This window comes from Tauraco erythrolophus, chromosome 6, assembly GCF_009769465.1.
Source record: "Tauraco erythrolophus isolate bTauEry1 chromosome 6, bTauEry1.pri, whole genome shotgun sequence".
NCBI classification, from domain to species: domain Eukaryota; kingdom Metazoa; phylum Chordata; class Aves; order Musophagiformes; family Musophagidae; genus Tauraco; species Tauraco erythrolophus.
The window spans coordinates 40,407,728-40,424,544 of NC_141470.1; positions in this window are offsets into that span (position 1 = coordinate 40,407,728).

Here is a 16,817-nt window from a genome sequence, read left to right on the forward strand (position 1 = left end):
TCTTCCAACAACTCCTGAAAATATATAAATCCCAATTGCTCTTTTCAGGCAAAGCTAAGCTGTGAGGAATGCTATTAGCAGCAAGTAGAGGTAGCAATCCCTCTGAAAACTGGGTACCTTAATTGTCTAAGTTCAGTTCTTTGAATATTGAACTACATGCTGTAGTGTTTAAAGTGTTGACTCATTCAAATCAACTTCTTAAATGGCAGGGTCAATGCCGCAGTGAGTTCATAGGGTAAAAAAAGAAGAAACCACTATATGATTACAGAATTCTAGTATTATGCACAGTTTTATTATGGCAAGATGCCCAGGGCTCATAAAAGATAAATGAGGTTTGAAGTGGGGGAAGAGGAGGAGAGTGTTGTTAAATTTAATAGAAGTTCTTTTTTCTTTCTTTTTTTTTTTTTTTTTTCCCTACTGGCAAGGGAATACGAAAGACATCAAAGCAGTTTTCAGTTTTCCTATAAATCTATAAGAAAATGAATTTCAGCAGCAACTTTTCTGCTTTATTACTAAAGTTCGTTCAGAAACTGAAAGGGAATATAATTCAGTGCCTTTCAAATTGCTTTGGAGAAATATAATAAATCCAATATATATGGGAAAAGTTTATGAGCTTTTTGTATAGATAAAACATATACAGTTACTGGATCCTTTTTCTGATTTATTAAAATGGTTTCAAAAAAATAGACTTGCAGATCTATCTGTCTGCATTTCACTTGGAAAAGTACTCATTAATTTCTAGACTAGAAGCCCAACAACATAATATAGAAAGTTAGTTAGATAACACTGCTATTGCTTTACCTAAAACCGTGCAGAGAAGTATGAATCTGTGATCAAAGATCAGTGAAAGAATGCGTAAATCCAGAATGCTGTCCTTGATCATGACAGCCACAGGATAAACATATGTCCTGGTTTTGGCTGGGACAGAGTGAGTTTTCTTTTTAGTAGCTAGAATAGCCCTGTGGTTTGGATTAAGTACGGGATTTATTATCAAAATAATGTTGACAACACACTGCTGTTTATCATTGTTGCTAAGACATCAAGGACTTTTCAGCTTCCCATGTTTTGCCAGTGTACAAGTGCACAACAAGATGAGAGGGAACATAGCTGGAGCAAAGGAACTGCAATTCCTATCTTATGATTTTAGCTTAGCTTTAGGATAGATGCCCAAATTGGCCAATAGAGTATCCCATATCATTCACTGTCATGCCCAGTATATAGATGAGAGTTGACTGGGAAGTCTTTTGCTCATTCTCTCTCTCTCTCTCTCTCTCTCTTTAATTGTCTCTTAGGGGCTCTTGCTATTCCAGGGTTGTGATTTCTTTTCCATTTCAGGATCACTAGCTGTATGGGAAGGGCATTGGTCAGTGAGTGGTGAGCAATTACACTGTGCATCATTTGTTTGTACATATTATTATCACGTTATATAGTATCATATATTACATTATTATTATCTTTATCATTATTACTTTTAATTTTATTTTATTTCCATTATTAAATTATTCTTATCTTAACCCACAAGTTTCCTTCCCTTTCTCCCTTTGATTGTCTTCCCCATTCCCCAGGAGTGGGGGAGGGTGAGTGAGTGGCTGCATGGTATTTAGTTGCCAGCTGGGTTAAACCACAACAACACATTATTGCCCATCTAATCATAATTTCATTACTTTGAATATGACTTTTTTGCCTGCAGGAAGAAAAATTGATTTGCCAAAGTTCACCGTGATGTATGTGGACACAATTGACTAATATTTCCACATGTTCTAAGTCTTTTCTTACAGGACCTTGCATAAATCCTTCTGTGCTTGCATTGTGGTCTGATTTTTGAAGACTATGCACTTCCATCAGTGGAATATGTGTAAATACAACAAGGTAATTCACATCTTCAGCTTCCTCTGAACTATCTACTTGATCACTGTTTGGGTCCCAGACAAGTATAGATATGACAGTATGGTCCTTCTAAGGATGGGTTACCTTCTACATAGCTAATTAGTATAGGTCTAGCATGTGTTAAGATGGCACTGCAGTTTCTTTGCCGTGGCTTTAGCCGTGGCTTTATTTCACTTTAGCATTACCTGTTCCTTGGGATGAAACACATGAATTGCTACTCAATGCAAATACAACTTATGCAGTGCTTTGTATGAGGGAACTCACACCCATAAGGGCTGCCCAGGGTAATTACTCCATACATTTCTTTCTAACAAAAATTCAGTGTAATTTTCTTTTTGCACATGATATTTGCCTACCCAGTCCCAGTCAGTTAAGCTTTTGTCTTTGCTTCATACAAAATCTGTTTAAAAGTCCCAACACAATGAATTAATTGTGTGGAAATTAACATGCTTATAATGTTAACCTGAAGCAGCTAAAATGACAAAACAGCCTCCTTCTCTACCTCCTTTCTCCTGCAGGGATTGTCCATATTGCAATAAATCTATTCATAGCTTAATCTGTAGATTAAGGGGAAAAAAGGCATTGGAAAAAAAAAAACCAAACACCCTTATTCTGTTGGAAGAAATATTGCACAATGACATGAAGTTGCAAATCTGGCCTAAAAAGGAACATAAAAAAGAAACTAATCCCAATTATCTATTTCTTCCTGTGCAGTGATTATCTCAGTATAATCTAGTGCTCAGAGTTTGTTCCTTGAAGTGAAAGCCCTCCAAAGAATCACAGTTTTGAGATCTCTTACAAAATGTAAGATAAATGACTTGGTTGGTAGGAGTCTGACATGGAGCTCGTATGAGTTGAGGAACCATCCTTACGAGTTTGTGGCAATTTCAGATAAACTGAAATTCTGGCAACTGCCAAGTTCTCAGAATTGTACCCACTTCTAATTCATAGATCAAATACCAATGTGATATCATTCATCTACATACGTGGCCATTTCTTTTTGGAAAAATAGGCTCTTTTCTTTCCTGTGGCTTTCCTTTCCCATATTCCTTGTCTTTGGTGTTATTGTGTCATCAAAGGATAGGATTCTTCACATCGTATCATTTTAATTAGTTCTGTACTCTTAATACTGCATAAATTGGACATGTACACAAAAAATGCAGTAAGTCCTTTTTCTTACGAGGCAGCTGCATTTCATCGTGATAATGACTTATGTGTTATGTTCCTGCTATCCAACTATCTATGCAATGATATTGCATTGAAATCAACTTTCCCACTTACTTTAAACATAGTTTATGTATTTTTATTTTGAATATTGTTAGGAAAATATTAATAAATATATTAATTACATTCAAATACATTGTAAATGAGCAACTATACCAAGGCATTTCATTTTAAAAGAATGGTAGCAATATTCTATTACAGTATTCTCTTAAATCTTCCTATTTGTGTTTTTCAAGGTACCTGCAATTATTGAAAATTTAGGATGATAAATAAACTCCTTTATCATGACTGGTAGTTTTGTTTTATAGAATATAAGGCATGATTTTCTGAATTGAACCAACATTCTAATTATATGAAAAATTGCATTAAAGGTAATTTTGAATTCATTAGAATACAGCCTGCTCAAATATTTTCGTTCCTAACTTTGTTCAACTAGGAACGCCTTAAGTATTACACAAGTCTAGGAGTGCTAAGAAGTAAAATTTTCTATGTATAGGTCACTAACTTTTCTTTGAACATCTGAGCTTTTCTCTTCCAGTATTGGAGAGAGCTTATCTATAATTCAGTTTTCAACAAGCGTGGGTTAGATCAGTGTCCAAGCCTAAGGGCCTAAATCAATGTTTTAAGAATCAACTAGTTTAGCACTATGAGAAGAAAAACGCATCTAAGTAACAACTGCAGGACTGTGAAGAATTTCTAATTTAATGGGCATTCTGGAAAATTGTGAGGTAGATTTGACAACAGTTCAAATGCATTGTGTACACAGATAGCATTATAATTGCAAAGGACAATGTGCAGTGCAATGGCTATTGCTGCATCACTTCAGGGATCCTGCAAGCTGCATATCTGAAAGGTCACAGGAATATTTTGCAGCGCTCCAGTTACCAAAAAAAAAAAAGTAATTTAAAATGCAGAGCATCTATGAAAATATGTTTGGAAAAGAATGCTGCTAAACCTTCTAAATACATCTTGATTACAAGAATGTGTTGATCTTTTACTCACAACGTCCTGGATATCATTACTGTTGTAAAACAAATTTAAACCAGAAGGATGGAATTATGCATGCAGAGAAAGGGTAAACACCAAGTTGTATTTTACATATTTTTTACAAATGGAGTCACTTAATGTTTACTACTAATCTGTGATTTTAATAAATAGAGTTAGAAATAAATTCAGAGACTGACAGGAAGGCATATTATAAACACAAAACAATCCTTGCACTATTTTAATAGTTAATCATGGCCAACTTTGAGAGGAAGTGTATGCTTTTGATGATACACCTTTTTATTAAGATTTCATAGCTTTGTTTTTCTTCTTCCATCAACACACTCATAGAATCATAGAATGATTTGGGTTGGAAAGGACCTTAAAGATCATCTAGTTGATGAGATGACAAGACATAAGATAATGTACACAGAAGCAGCAAAACTGACCCAGATAAGAATGATTTGACTTCAAACTAGGAAATTTTACCTTCAGGATTTAGTCTTAAGAAAGCAAAATAAATTAAGAGAATGACAGTGAATGATCTTATTTAAGTAAATTATGAATACTAATATTTTCAGATAGGAAGAAGAGGCTGAGATGTCTTTCAATGAACAACATAAATAATAGTATAAAATATATGCAAAAATATATGCATATTTTTTCAGTCAAAAAAAAAGTCAATGCAATGAGGCATACTTAAAAGGATGTGTCCACTGTTCCACAGAGTGTTACAAGCATTTGATACTAGACTGAAACAGAAAGACCTCTGAGAAACAGCACTGTGAGGACCTGTGAGTGGCCTGTTTAGTGCAGGAGACCTCTGGTTAGAATAAGGATGCTGCTTCAATTTGTAATCTTAGACAGCTGGCTGCTCCTGTACAGTAACTTTTTTATAGCTAATACCCACAGGAGTAAGACCACTGCTGGATTTGGTAAGAAGCTGCATGAAAGAGAGAATGAGGGCAGGATTCCTTGAAAGAAAGGCAGACTCTGTTCTGAAACAACAACTCTCACCCTTTTCTTGATAATCAGAGTTATTGTCTAAGTTATTGTCTAAGGCCTCTTGAGAAAAAATTCTTTGCATCTGTAAACCTTGTCACTAGTGATCCATAGATGGTCCGATTAGCACCCAGGCCAGTGTCCTCATAGTTCTCTTCCTCTTGGACTCTACTGAAGTTATGGAGATATAGAGTTAATAATATCCTAAGTTACAATAGTCTCTACTAATATAGATAAAGATTGGTATTATGCAAATTGTATTAAACAAATCAATGTTGACTGGTTATGGAGGAAAAACAAACAGCTGAAAAAAGCTGTATTCTCTGAAATGAAGAAGAGGATAATCATGCAGCAGAAGGTATAGAAAGGAGTTTAGTTTTACTCATCTTTCCTGGCTGGTTGTTGCAGCCAGAGAGCTGTAAGCATTTTATACTACAGGTGATACAGGTGATAATCTATACCTTTAAACTTGTTTTCAGGAAAACAAAGAAATGAGCTGATCTCTTAGAAACTAAGATTATAAGAATTAATTTAAGAAGAATGTTCAGGATAGATTAATCAGGTTGCTGATATCTTCTGAGATTCACACATGCAGTGAGTGCCTAGTTGTCAAGATTGAAATGATTTTATACGATCACTAACTCTAGGAAGCTGTATGTGGAGCGTTATAGCGTTAGACATTTCGTTAGCTATCTATTAATCAACTAATTCTTTAGTGACTAACAGTTCCGTGGCACCCTGTTGGTATCCAGGTTTAGGCTAAGCTATGTAGTTAAGCCCTGAAGTTTCTGAGTCCTTAACTATGTCTAGCAATAGGAGATTCAGATGACTGATCTTAACTGTTGAGGAGTTAGTTGTCTATTCAGTGCAAGCTGTCTCGCTTCATTCTGTTAATCAATAGAAGGAAACTAGTATTTGTCTTATGTTAGTAACTGATCCAGTCTGTGGAATCTATTTTTGCATGAGAGGAGTTACCTTTAGAAGACACCACTCTTTCTTGATTAACTGTACACAACCTGCTGAGATTAGACACCTTTATCAAATTAAACCTGAAGTTAGATTGCATAAATCCACTCCCAAAGGATTTCCAAAGAATTATTCTGCTTCTCAGTATAATGTACTTTTAAACAACAATCCCAAAAATTAAGAATTAAAATTGGTTATTGTTTCCTAAGATGCAAAACTTACCAGTTACAAAAATGCATGGTTAATACGGATAATTTCATAAATACAATGTATATAGGATTTGCTGAAGCACCTATTTTAGTATATATGGTACTTCGATTTAAAATGTAAACGTAGTTCAGACTAAATTCTTTAAGAACCAGTTAATTCACTATCTGAAAAATTAATTGTAAGTGAAGAAATAACTTTACTAGAGAATTCTAATAAAAGCTGGTCTTCGGATTTAAACTACTCAACATTTTGTCAATAAATCAGACTTATATATGATATTATTGTATACAACATTCAAAGATGGTAAAAATATTAAAAGGACAATGCAATTATAGAGGGAACATAATTGAAGCCTTTAAATATATATGTCTTTATGATAGTATATAAAAACTCAGACCTTGTATTAAAAAATTACATGAAAGAGGGCTGTCTAGAGAACTGTAATTATGAGAAGAATGTAAAATTCGACAAGTCATTTTATAAACCAGAAAAAGTCCATCTAGTTGTACTGACTGCAGAGACAGGGATCAGGGTTCCTGACTCACAATAGCTGATGTTAGGTAAACTGTTCTAAGGGGGCATCAACATATGTCAGCCTCATTCTTACAGTATTCCCTAGAATTCTGGCATTTTGGACAACATAAAAAGAAAGGTTATTGAAGTAGCTGGACCTATTATCTACCAAGCACAGGCAGCATGCTGCTCTTGCGTTCTTTAGCTTTGTTCAAATGTAGTGTAACTTAATTCATCTAATGAATTCATATATGTAACAGCATATATGTTGTTATATGCAGCAGCAAGTGTGAACGATGAATGACACGCACCCCCCACACCCCGAATAAGAATCATACAAAAAGGAAATGATCCCTTCATTCTTCCAGTAGCAAGGCATATTTTGCATGTTTGAAATAATCTTCAAGAGAAAAAGGAGAAAAAAGCATACATTTGACCTTCTGCAAAGTGACAAGACAGATTGCACATTCTTTGAAATCTATAGAAGTCTCTATCTTCTCGTCCCAGTTTATGAACAGCAACAGTTATACAAATCAAACACAATGTGGAGAAAGTCCACTGACTTCTTTCATTTGATCTGAAGAATAAATACTTACACGTAAAACATAGTATATAGTCTATTGGAAGAAAACATTTACTTCAGAGCATATTGATTGGTAACTTCTCCATCTTTTTAAATGGTAACTTTCAAATACTGTAACTATGAGTTATTAAGCCAATACCTCAGCATTAAGGCTGCAGGACTGTTTTTTGGTTTTGTTTTTATTTTTAAAAAAGAATTTTATTTTCATGGAAAGAATAACAATAAGAGTGTCAATAGTAAGATTTAAGGAGAAAATACATAGCTGACATACATTTTCAGAGAAGCTAAGATGCTTTACCATGTGACCTGAAAAGAGTTCTATTAGATGCACAAACTTTCAGGAAAAGGTAAAAAACATAAGCTACATAAGATCACACACAACTTCTCTGAGCTAGCTAGATCTCCCCATGTATTGGATTTGTGTGACAAGGTTTTGGTAGTGAGAGTGCTACAGGGGTGGCTTCTGTGAGAAACTGCTAGAGGCTTCCCTAATATCTGATAAGGCCAAGGCCAGCTGGCTCCAAGACAGACCCACTGCTGGCCAAGGCCAAGCCCAACAGCAATGCTGATAGTACCTCTGTGATGACATAGTTAAGAAGGGCAGGGGGAAATATGTAGAGAGCAGCCAGAGAAAGGAGTAAGAAAACGTGAGAGAAACAACTCTGAAGACACCAAGGCCAGTGAAGAAGGAGGGGAAGGAGGTGCTCTAGATGTTGGAGCAGAGGTTTCCCTGTAGCCTGTGGTGAAGACCATGGTGAGGTAGGCTGTCCCCTGTAGCCCATGGAGGTTAACGATGGAGCAGATATCCACCTGAAGCTCTTGGAGGACCCCACACTGGAGCAGGTGGATGCACTTGAAGGCTGTCATCCCATGGGAAGCCCATGATGGAGCAGGTTTACTGGCAGGAATTATGACCTCATGGGGGACTCATGCTGGAGCAGTCTGTTCCTGAAAAACTGCACCCTGTGGAAGGGTCCCACGCTGGAGCAGTTCATGAAGAGCTGCAGCCTGTAGGAAAGACTCACATTGGAAAATTTTGTGGAGGGATCCCGTGCTGGAGTAGGGGAAGAGTGTGAGGAGTCCTCCCCCTGAGAAGGAAAGAGGGTCAGAGATAACATGTGATGAACTGACAGCAACCCTCTTTCGCTGTTCCCCTGTGCTGCTTGAGGGGAGGAGGTAGAGAAAATCAGGAAGTTGAGCCCAGGAAGAAGCAAGGAGGTGGAGGAAAGGTCCTTGTAAGATTTGGGTTGATTTCTCATTATCCTACTCTGATTTGATTGGCAATAAATTAAACTAATTTCCCCAAGTCTCTCCCCTGTCCAGCTGAGATGGGGAGTGATAGAGCAGCTTTCGTGGGCACCTGGTGTCCAGCCAGGATCATCCCACCATACCCTCAAACCAAATGGAAATAAGTAATTTCTTCCCTAAATTCTCCCAAAAACTGAAACAAAGCAATTCCTTTTAATTCTAATCTTATAATTTAATATGCTTATCAATTGTAATAATTTTAAGCTTTCATCTTTGCGCCTATTGCTTTGCAGATACAATGACTAACTTGATCATTGCATTTTTCTATCATCTATTAGTTTAGTGAAATGCTACGAAATTTACATTAATATAGATAAGTTTTTGTTTCTTTGTTATTCTTTTAATAAAATATATAACTTTCAGAGCACAGATTTATATTAATTTTCAATATGCATAAAAAAATATGAAGGTACATACCACCTCATATCCACCTGGCTTTCAAGTTCACACCTGTCATTGCATCTATTCTGTACACCTCCTGGGAGATAAGGGTCATCTGCTAAATTACTAAAATGACCTTGTGTCAGAAGAAGAACATGTAGATTAAAATCCTCTTTTTTTAGAAGTGTGTAATGAGATAAAAAATTTAAGTCACTAAATAATGGGTAGTAATAGTACCATGTCAGTAAAACAAGAGGGTTTACTAAGTGTCCACTTGTTACCCAACTCTTACTTCACTTTTTCTCCTAGTAAGGAAGCTATTTTCCACTCAATACACAAGTTTAATTCTCAGCATTTATGACAATTGACAATCATACATTCATATACAGAGAAACTTAATCCATAAGGACAGTAATGTATGAGAGTAGTAAAAGCAGTTTTAGTAACCTAATTCTAGAAAGTCACTCAGGCCAAGTTTTGTAAAGGTTGAACGAATATATTTTAAAAGCATGCCAAGGTTTTACAAATTAGTCACAAATGAGCAAACATTGTATATGACTTTCTAAACAAATTAAAATTTCACCTCTATTCACTGTTGCACAAACAGTTTGAACATGTTTACAAAATGGACTGCATGGGAATTTATTTTTAGCAAACAATCAGCAGACATGAGCAAATTAATTTTCTCACTGTTTCAGAGAGCTTAGTCCAAAAAAAGAGCTACCTTTTCTGATGCTTTTAGAAAATTGGGGAGCAAATTTGTACTGAACAAAGAATGATATTTTCCTGCAATTCATTATTAATGAAATTTCTGGCTTACAAAGCTACCTTGCTTCTCTGAAGCCAAGGAGCAGATCTCTGTGAAGTCACTTGATCCACTCGTGCTGTTTTTTCCTCCTTTCACAAGTTTTCTAAACTTCACTGGCCTGAGGAGGGCTGATTTCTTCACAGTCTTTGAGAAGGTAAGGGAAATACTTAAGAATTAAAACAGTGAACAGACATGTTTCCTTTATCAGAAAACTGACAGCACAAATACAGAAGGAAAGACTACAAGGATTTACATAAATGTTAAGCTCAGGGCATCCAGTCAGTATTAAGAAAATTAATTTTACAAGAACAGGATCCTGGGGATTGATAAAGTTATAAGGAGGCTAGGGAGATCAGAGAAGGCTTTGTAAAATGCAAGCTGGAGGTCTCTGGACACTTTGATGGGAGAACTCAGTAGCAGTTTTGTGGACTGTGGATCCAAGGATTAGCTGATGCAGATTGCAGGGGATGAAGTTGAAAATGAAATTAGATGACGGCAAATTATCTTACTTTATACAGAAGCTTAGGAAAACTACCCTTCCTCAGGGCAAAGGGTAAACTTCATGAGCTCACAAATCATAAGACGTTATTGTCCATATATTTCACATCTCTTTTCCAGAGATACACAAAGAGAAACCTGAGATACCTGTCAAATAATGTCTGAACTTTCTGAAAAGTCCTCCTTCCTATGTGGGCATTGGAACCTCATTGTTTAAAATGTAGTAGAGCTTCAAAAATCAGAGGCTAACACACTTGAGAAAACAGCACTTTCAAAGAGGTAGTAGGACTATAACCAACATTAAACCTTGTACTGCTTTTTGAAGTGGGCTTCAAAAAAAATAACTAAAATGGAACAATCACAAACATTTTTAAAGGACATGGAGATGAACTGGAGGAGTCAGCCATGCGTTTCAGAAGAGAACATGTTTTGACACTCACAAAACATTTCCAAAATGTCATTCTGATTCAAGAACTGTGATCCTGTTTCCAGTCAGCTAAGCATTGCTTTGCTGTCAAGAGGCTTAGTTTAGATACCGTTACTGCTGGATGCATATATTTCTTGTGAAGATCCAAGCCCATGTGTCAGACAAGATTCAAGTCAGCTTATTAGAAGGTGCTGTAGTCTACCTTCAAGTCAAAACTTCTAACAAAAGTTCTACTGTGGTATTCTTCAGTTTGCAATAGTGTTTATGCTTTGAAATCTATTTTTCTAGGATAAGAACGGAGGCTTTCTACATTTAACAGTAAATTAAGGTTCTTTAGATTGATTCAAAAAAAATGTATTTTTAATCTTCTTACCTTCTTCACAAACCCGAATTTATGAAATTATGTAATGATTATGTCTGTGCAGAAAGACTACTGTATTTTTCAGACTGAGTTTCTAGGGCAGTAAAAAGATATTTTAATAATATTTTCTATTTATTTTTTATTAAAAGAGATAAAAAATATTTTTCATCTAAGTTATTCAAGAAGTATTTTTAATGTTGTTTTAGTTCTCCATTTAGTCCTTTCATAATCAAAGGATGAAAAAAATGTTTTCATCATTAAATATTCTACCGGTCATTCTTATTCTAGCTATTGAGTGTTTATTGATTCAAATATTGAAGATGAAAATGTGGCCCAAGAAAGCCAAGATGTTCAATAACTATTTTCATTTTATTATTTATGTTAGAGGATTTTAATCTCAATTTTTACTTTATTAGGTAACTGTCAGACCAGTGAAGTCAAATTTCCTTATTTCGTGTTCTAAAAGCATAAGATTCGTGATAATATTAAGGAGCTTTTTAACATTGTAACTGTTCCTTATTTTCTTACTGCACTATTTTAATATTACTCTGTTCAACTCTTTCTTTAGGCTGCTAAGAGTAATTTAAGAAAATTTCAACAGACAGTATTGCTTGCTCATCCTGCAAGGTCAAGAGGAAAGCATGATTTACCTGGTACAGTGGAAATTCAAAACTTCACTCTGCTAATTTACAGATGATGATTGTCTTTGTGGAACTCACCTTTTTGTTTAATTGCTCTGCACAGCTCCTGAAAGCTCACCCTACTCCAGGTACCATAGTGCTGAAACTTAAGAGCTATTTTCACAAATTATTCTCTCTGGCTATACAGGAGGTTCTTCCCTCATCACATCCAGACTTGCACCAAGAGCCAGAGTTCCTGACTGCCGTAAGAACTCACTGACTGCCTTCAGATCTTAGAGGAAACAAGGGAGTATTTTTTTCTCTGAAAGCTTAAATAGGGAGATGTGGAGTGAAGAGACTGATTTGGGGCATCATAGTAATGATCAGAGCAGATGATAATGATTGAACTAAATGTAAATAAGAAAGTGGAAGATTTCAGGGCATTTATAAAGCACTATCAGCATTAAATGGGTTCAGGTATTGATATTATTGACCTCTGTGTATATGGCAAACGATAACTAATGATGTCATGTATTTTCAATAATGAATGAGTGGGATTTTCTGCAAAAATAAGTAATATTGTCATAGGCAGTAACCACTTGTCTAACAAAGATACTTTTTTTTGAAACTGAAACTGTGACTGAAAACTGCAAAAAGGAAAAGATAAGAAGAATTCTTCTCACGAACAGTATTTTTAAGATTTCCTGAAGAGACTGGTGGAATCTTGTATAAGGTCTTTTAAAAGTTACATCTTTGTTTTACTCTCTGCCTGTACTGTGTACATTCCATCTTCATCTGGAATTGCTCTCAAGTGAGCAACCCTACCAGCACTATTTTTTCTCTTATTTAAAAATGTTCTGGAAAAAATACATCTGTCTCCTCAAATATTTGACATGTGTAATACAGTATATTGGGATTCAACAACATTTTCTTTTTCACATTTTTCCTTTTTTTTTTTCCCCCCAAAATCAAGCATTCAGTCTGTAAGTGAAAACACATATATAAAGAGTTTGTGTGCTTGGGGATGCCCTGATTTCAACATTTCTTAAATTTCTTAATTTCATCTTCCAGAGAGGATGAATGTTTGGCGTACAGGAAAAAAAAAAAACGAGAACAACACCACCAAACAAACGCAAACAAACAAAAAAACCCCAAACAACAAGCAGAAAAGTTGCATGTTTTCCATTTTTGTTTAGGTAACTATCTGAACTTCAAAAACGCTTATAGATGTTTTAAAATAAAATAAACCCCATAGCATAGGATGTGTTTGCTTGCTGTTTTAACTTTTATCTGTTTAGATCTACCTACGACAATCATGCTGGAAAAACTTGATGTTCATACGAGCAAACATTGTCACTTTACCTCAGAATTCACTTTTATTTCCCTTTCCTAATTATAGTAATTTTTTTTTATATGACAAATGCTGACCTTAGTCAAATCAAAAATCAATTTTAGTAATTTTAGCTCATTGAGCATCGAAGTTAAATTGTGGAGTTGATAGAAGTTATTCTGTAGATGTCAAAATTCTGGAATTTCACCCTTTCTGTTTTACTTATTTTGATAGCACAAGGGAAGACTGCTTAACTTTGCAAGATCTGCATTCTCTCAGCTTTTTATCCAGAACTTACTTGGGGTATGAAGCTATGACCTTCATGAATAGCAATAAGTATATTTTCCTATAATTTTCTTGATGTGTTCCTATAACACAGGATTATTCAGAAAAAGCACTCATATGATCCCAAAATACAACAAAAGATACAATAAATTTCCTTCTAGGGGATTCCAGTGATCTCCTACTGGATAAGAAGACAGCCTCCTTATGGTCCTATGATGTGATATTCAGATGATGATATATCCTCTGTAACTCAAAAATCACAAAATCTCTCATTCACACGCTCTCTCTCTTTCTCTTCCATATCTTTTAAGATGGACGATTCTTTTGCCTACCACATAAAATTTGCACTGTTTGGTTTCCATTCGATGCTCTACTACACTAGAATCTCAGTGCCTCATAAGCAGGTGCATCATCAGACATTTCTAAGCATATTGGCACCTTCATTAAAATTTCATCATTCTCTCTTTCTGTAACAGTCTCCAGGCATTCGTTTTTGCAGTCAGAGGTCATTATTCTTGCACACATAAACAGCACTATGTGTTTCACTGGTATGTGTAGAAGCAGTTTGATCTGTACACTAGTCTGTGAACAACTGAAGAATGCATGGACCAAATGGCAAAACCCCAGCAAACAAGATGAATTTATTTAGTGAAAAGAACCATTATTTTAGGACCATTTGTGGCGAAAAGAGACCCGACTACAAGGTCCAAGCAAACGGTTTATTTGCACTGCACTTACAGGTTTAACTGTAAGGTCCAAGATAACAATTTGCTCGAACTGCACTTGCAGATTCCATACGCCACTATTACAGGTTCTTGTAGATACAATGGAGGAATGCACTATTGCAATTTAAAACCAAAATATACACTATTACAATACACTATCGCAGCACAGCAGAGTCACCGAATGCACTATTACACACACGAGAGAGAGAGAGCACACAAGCGCAGTAGATTTAAAGCATGCTAAAAAGAAAAAAAAAAAAATCACTTACCCCCTCAGGTAAGGGCTCTCAATCCCAGGGAAGTTATCTTGGCCCGTGTCCCGATCAAGGGGGGAAAGAATCTCCTCACAGACTAGCTGTGTAGTTGGAGAAGCAACTCCTGATTTCCAACCCAAATCGCAGGGCTTTTGTCCCCTGATGTACGTGACTGCGTAGGTACCATGTCTAAGGATGGTCTTCAAGGATGTGACAGGGTTTCCCCTTATCGATTGTACCTGAGGGGGAGGGGGGTGGTGGTGGTGGTGGTGGTGGTGTGTCTTTGAGGGTCTTTAGGGGTTTTTAAGGGTCTTCAAGAGTCTTCAAGGGTCTTTAAGGGTCTTTAAGGGTGTGACAGGGAGTTTCCCCTTATCGATGGTGCCTGAATACCTTATCTCAGGCAACTGGACAATGGTTGGATTGAGACTCGGGGCATATTCTTTGTTGAGGGATTTCAAGGCTCAAATAAAGTTTTGCTTCTTTGTATAATGCAGCACTGACTCACCAGACAACTCGGGGCTGAGCTGTCTACCCAGCTCCCCGTGGGTCGTCTCTGCCCCAATGCGATACAAAGCTGGGTTGCTTCTACAACCCCCCTGTGCCACCTGTGTGCTGGGCATTGCCGAGAAACTTGATTTGGATTTGTGAGCCGGATGATCCATACACCATTCAGTCTTGAAAGAGCTTGTGCTGAGTTTATTGTGCCACTAGTGACAATGATTGTAAGTACTAATTTCTTTTTCTATACAGCTGCTTCAAAAAGGTAAGTAAATTACCGTTTAATTTTTACCCAGTCTTACTAATGAATGTGAAGAAAACCTGACAAACATCCATGGAAGAAGGAAACACACACTGGTAATTTTGTTAAAGAGTAACTTCTGGACAAGTGTATGAATTAAACTGTGTAATGAGACCTTGTATTCTAAAGTGGAATGCTTAATATTCCGCATATTTGCACTTAAGACATTGAATTTTCAGAATGCAAATCAGAATATTTTGATTAATCACACATTGTGGTAAAAAGGAAGAAAGTGCCAAAGCCAGCCTCAATATTTTCAGAAGGCAGAATACTCAAAACACACAGCAAAAGTTCTCCAAATACTAAAGGATTCTCAATATTCTCGGCACGTCTGTGCTCTGAATGAACATTTTATGTTCTTGTCAGTGATTCAGAATATCCACAGCTACTCTTCAGTGACTAGGAAAAAATCATGCCAACTGGGATAAAGCTTTGCTTTAAAGTTGAAGGCATGAAATAAGCACTGAGACGACAATTGTACACCTGTTTTCAAAAGTAAAAAGGCATCTCAGATCTGCTTTGTGTTTGAAAATTTGGCCAAGGATCATATGTCAGAAGCCCAATAGCTCATAATGTTATTCCCAGTGTTCTATGCTGTATGCCTAATTGGGCTGCTACACATTTGCATAAGCAAATGCATGATGCTTCATGACTAATGTATAAGTCACAGCATGGAGCCCTGAACAAATTCATCCACAGATCCTTCTCCCCATCTCTATTGCAAATAACCAGTGTGCCTAAACTGCAGTCTGTCATACCTATAGATATGGCCATGTATCAAAAATCAAACTGTATAAACTTCATTATAAAGCCGTACTGAGTTGTAAACTTCTTTTATCTAGAACTGTTAATAAGAATAAAACATTAGCTCTTATAAAGCCACTGGTATTTATACTTCCTATGATTTATGACAGTATTCTTTTTCATGTTAAAATTAGGTGTCAATTCTATAGCTTTATTCTCAAAATTGAACCAAATTATATTTAAAATGAAGACTTTGTTAAATTAATAACGTAATAATTATTTTTACACTATTATTCTTGGAGAAATGTTAACCTAGAGTGAACAAGAACTTGCTTTTCAGAAAGAGCAACATGTTAATAATTCAATAACATATCCACTCGCAGTCAAATTAAATAGGAAAACTCCTCAAAATGTTAACAAGGGTCTGATGAATAAAAGCCAGAGGATGCCACAATAAGGGTGCCTGGAAAATGTAAGATTAATCTTTGATGTTTAAGCAGTGCAAACATCTTGAGAGACTACAAGATAATACATGTTCTTTTTACTGCAATTTCTTGCAATAACATGATGACTGATCTTAAGGGATCTTTCACTGAAGCTTAATTTGTTTCAGTCATAAAGGCAAAAAATTCCACTGTTGTTATTTAAAGACTTTTTCCTACTGCCACAAAGAGCATAAACTGACTGTGGTTTATTTTCATATATTAGCATTACCATTATCATGGCATATCAGAGAAGGCTACCAAATGCAATATTATTGGCAGTATCTCAAAACAGGGTATAGAGTCAATTATTGTCTGACTGGGAAAAGACAGACACAAAATAGTTCGAAGTACCGAGGAGTGAAACCTCCATGAGCTACATGCATTTCCTTTTAAACTGAAAATCGTAACGTTTTACAAAAACAA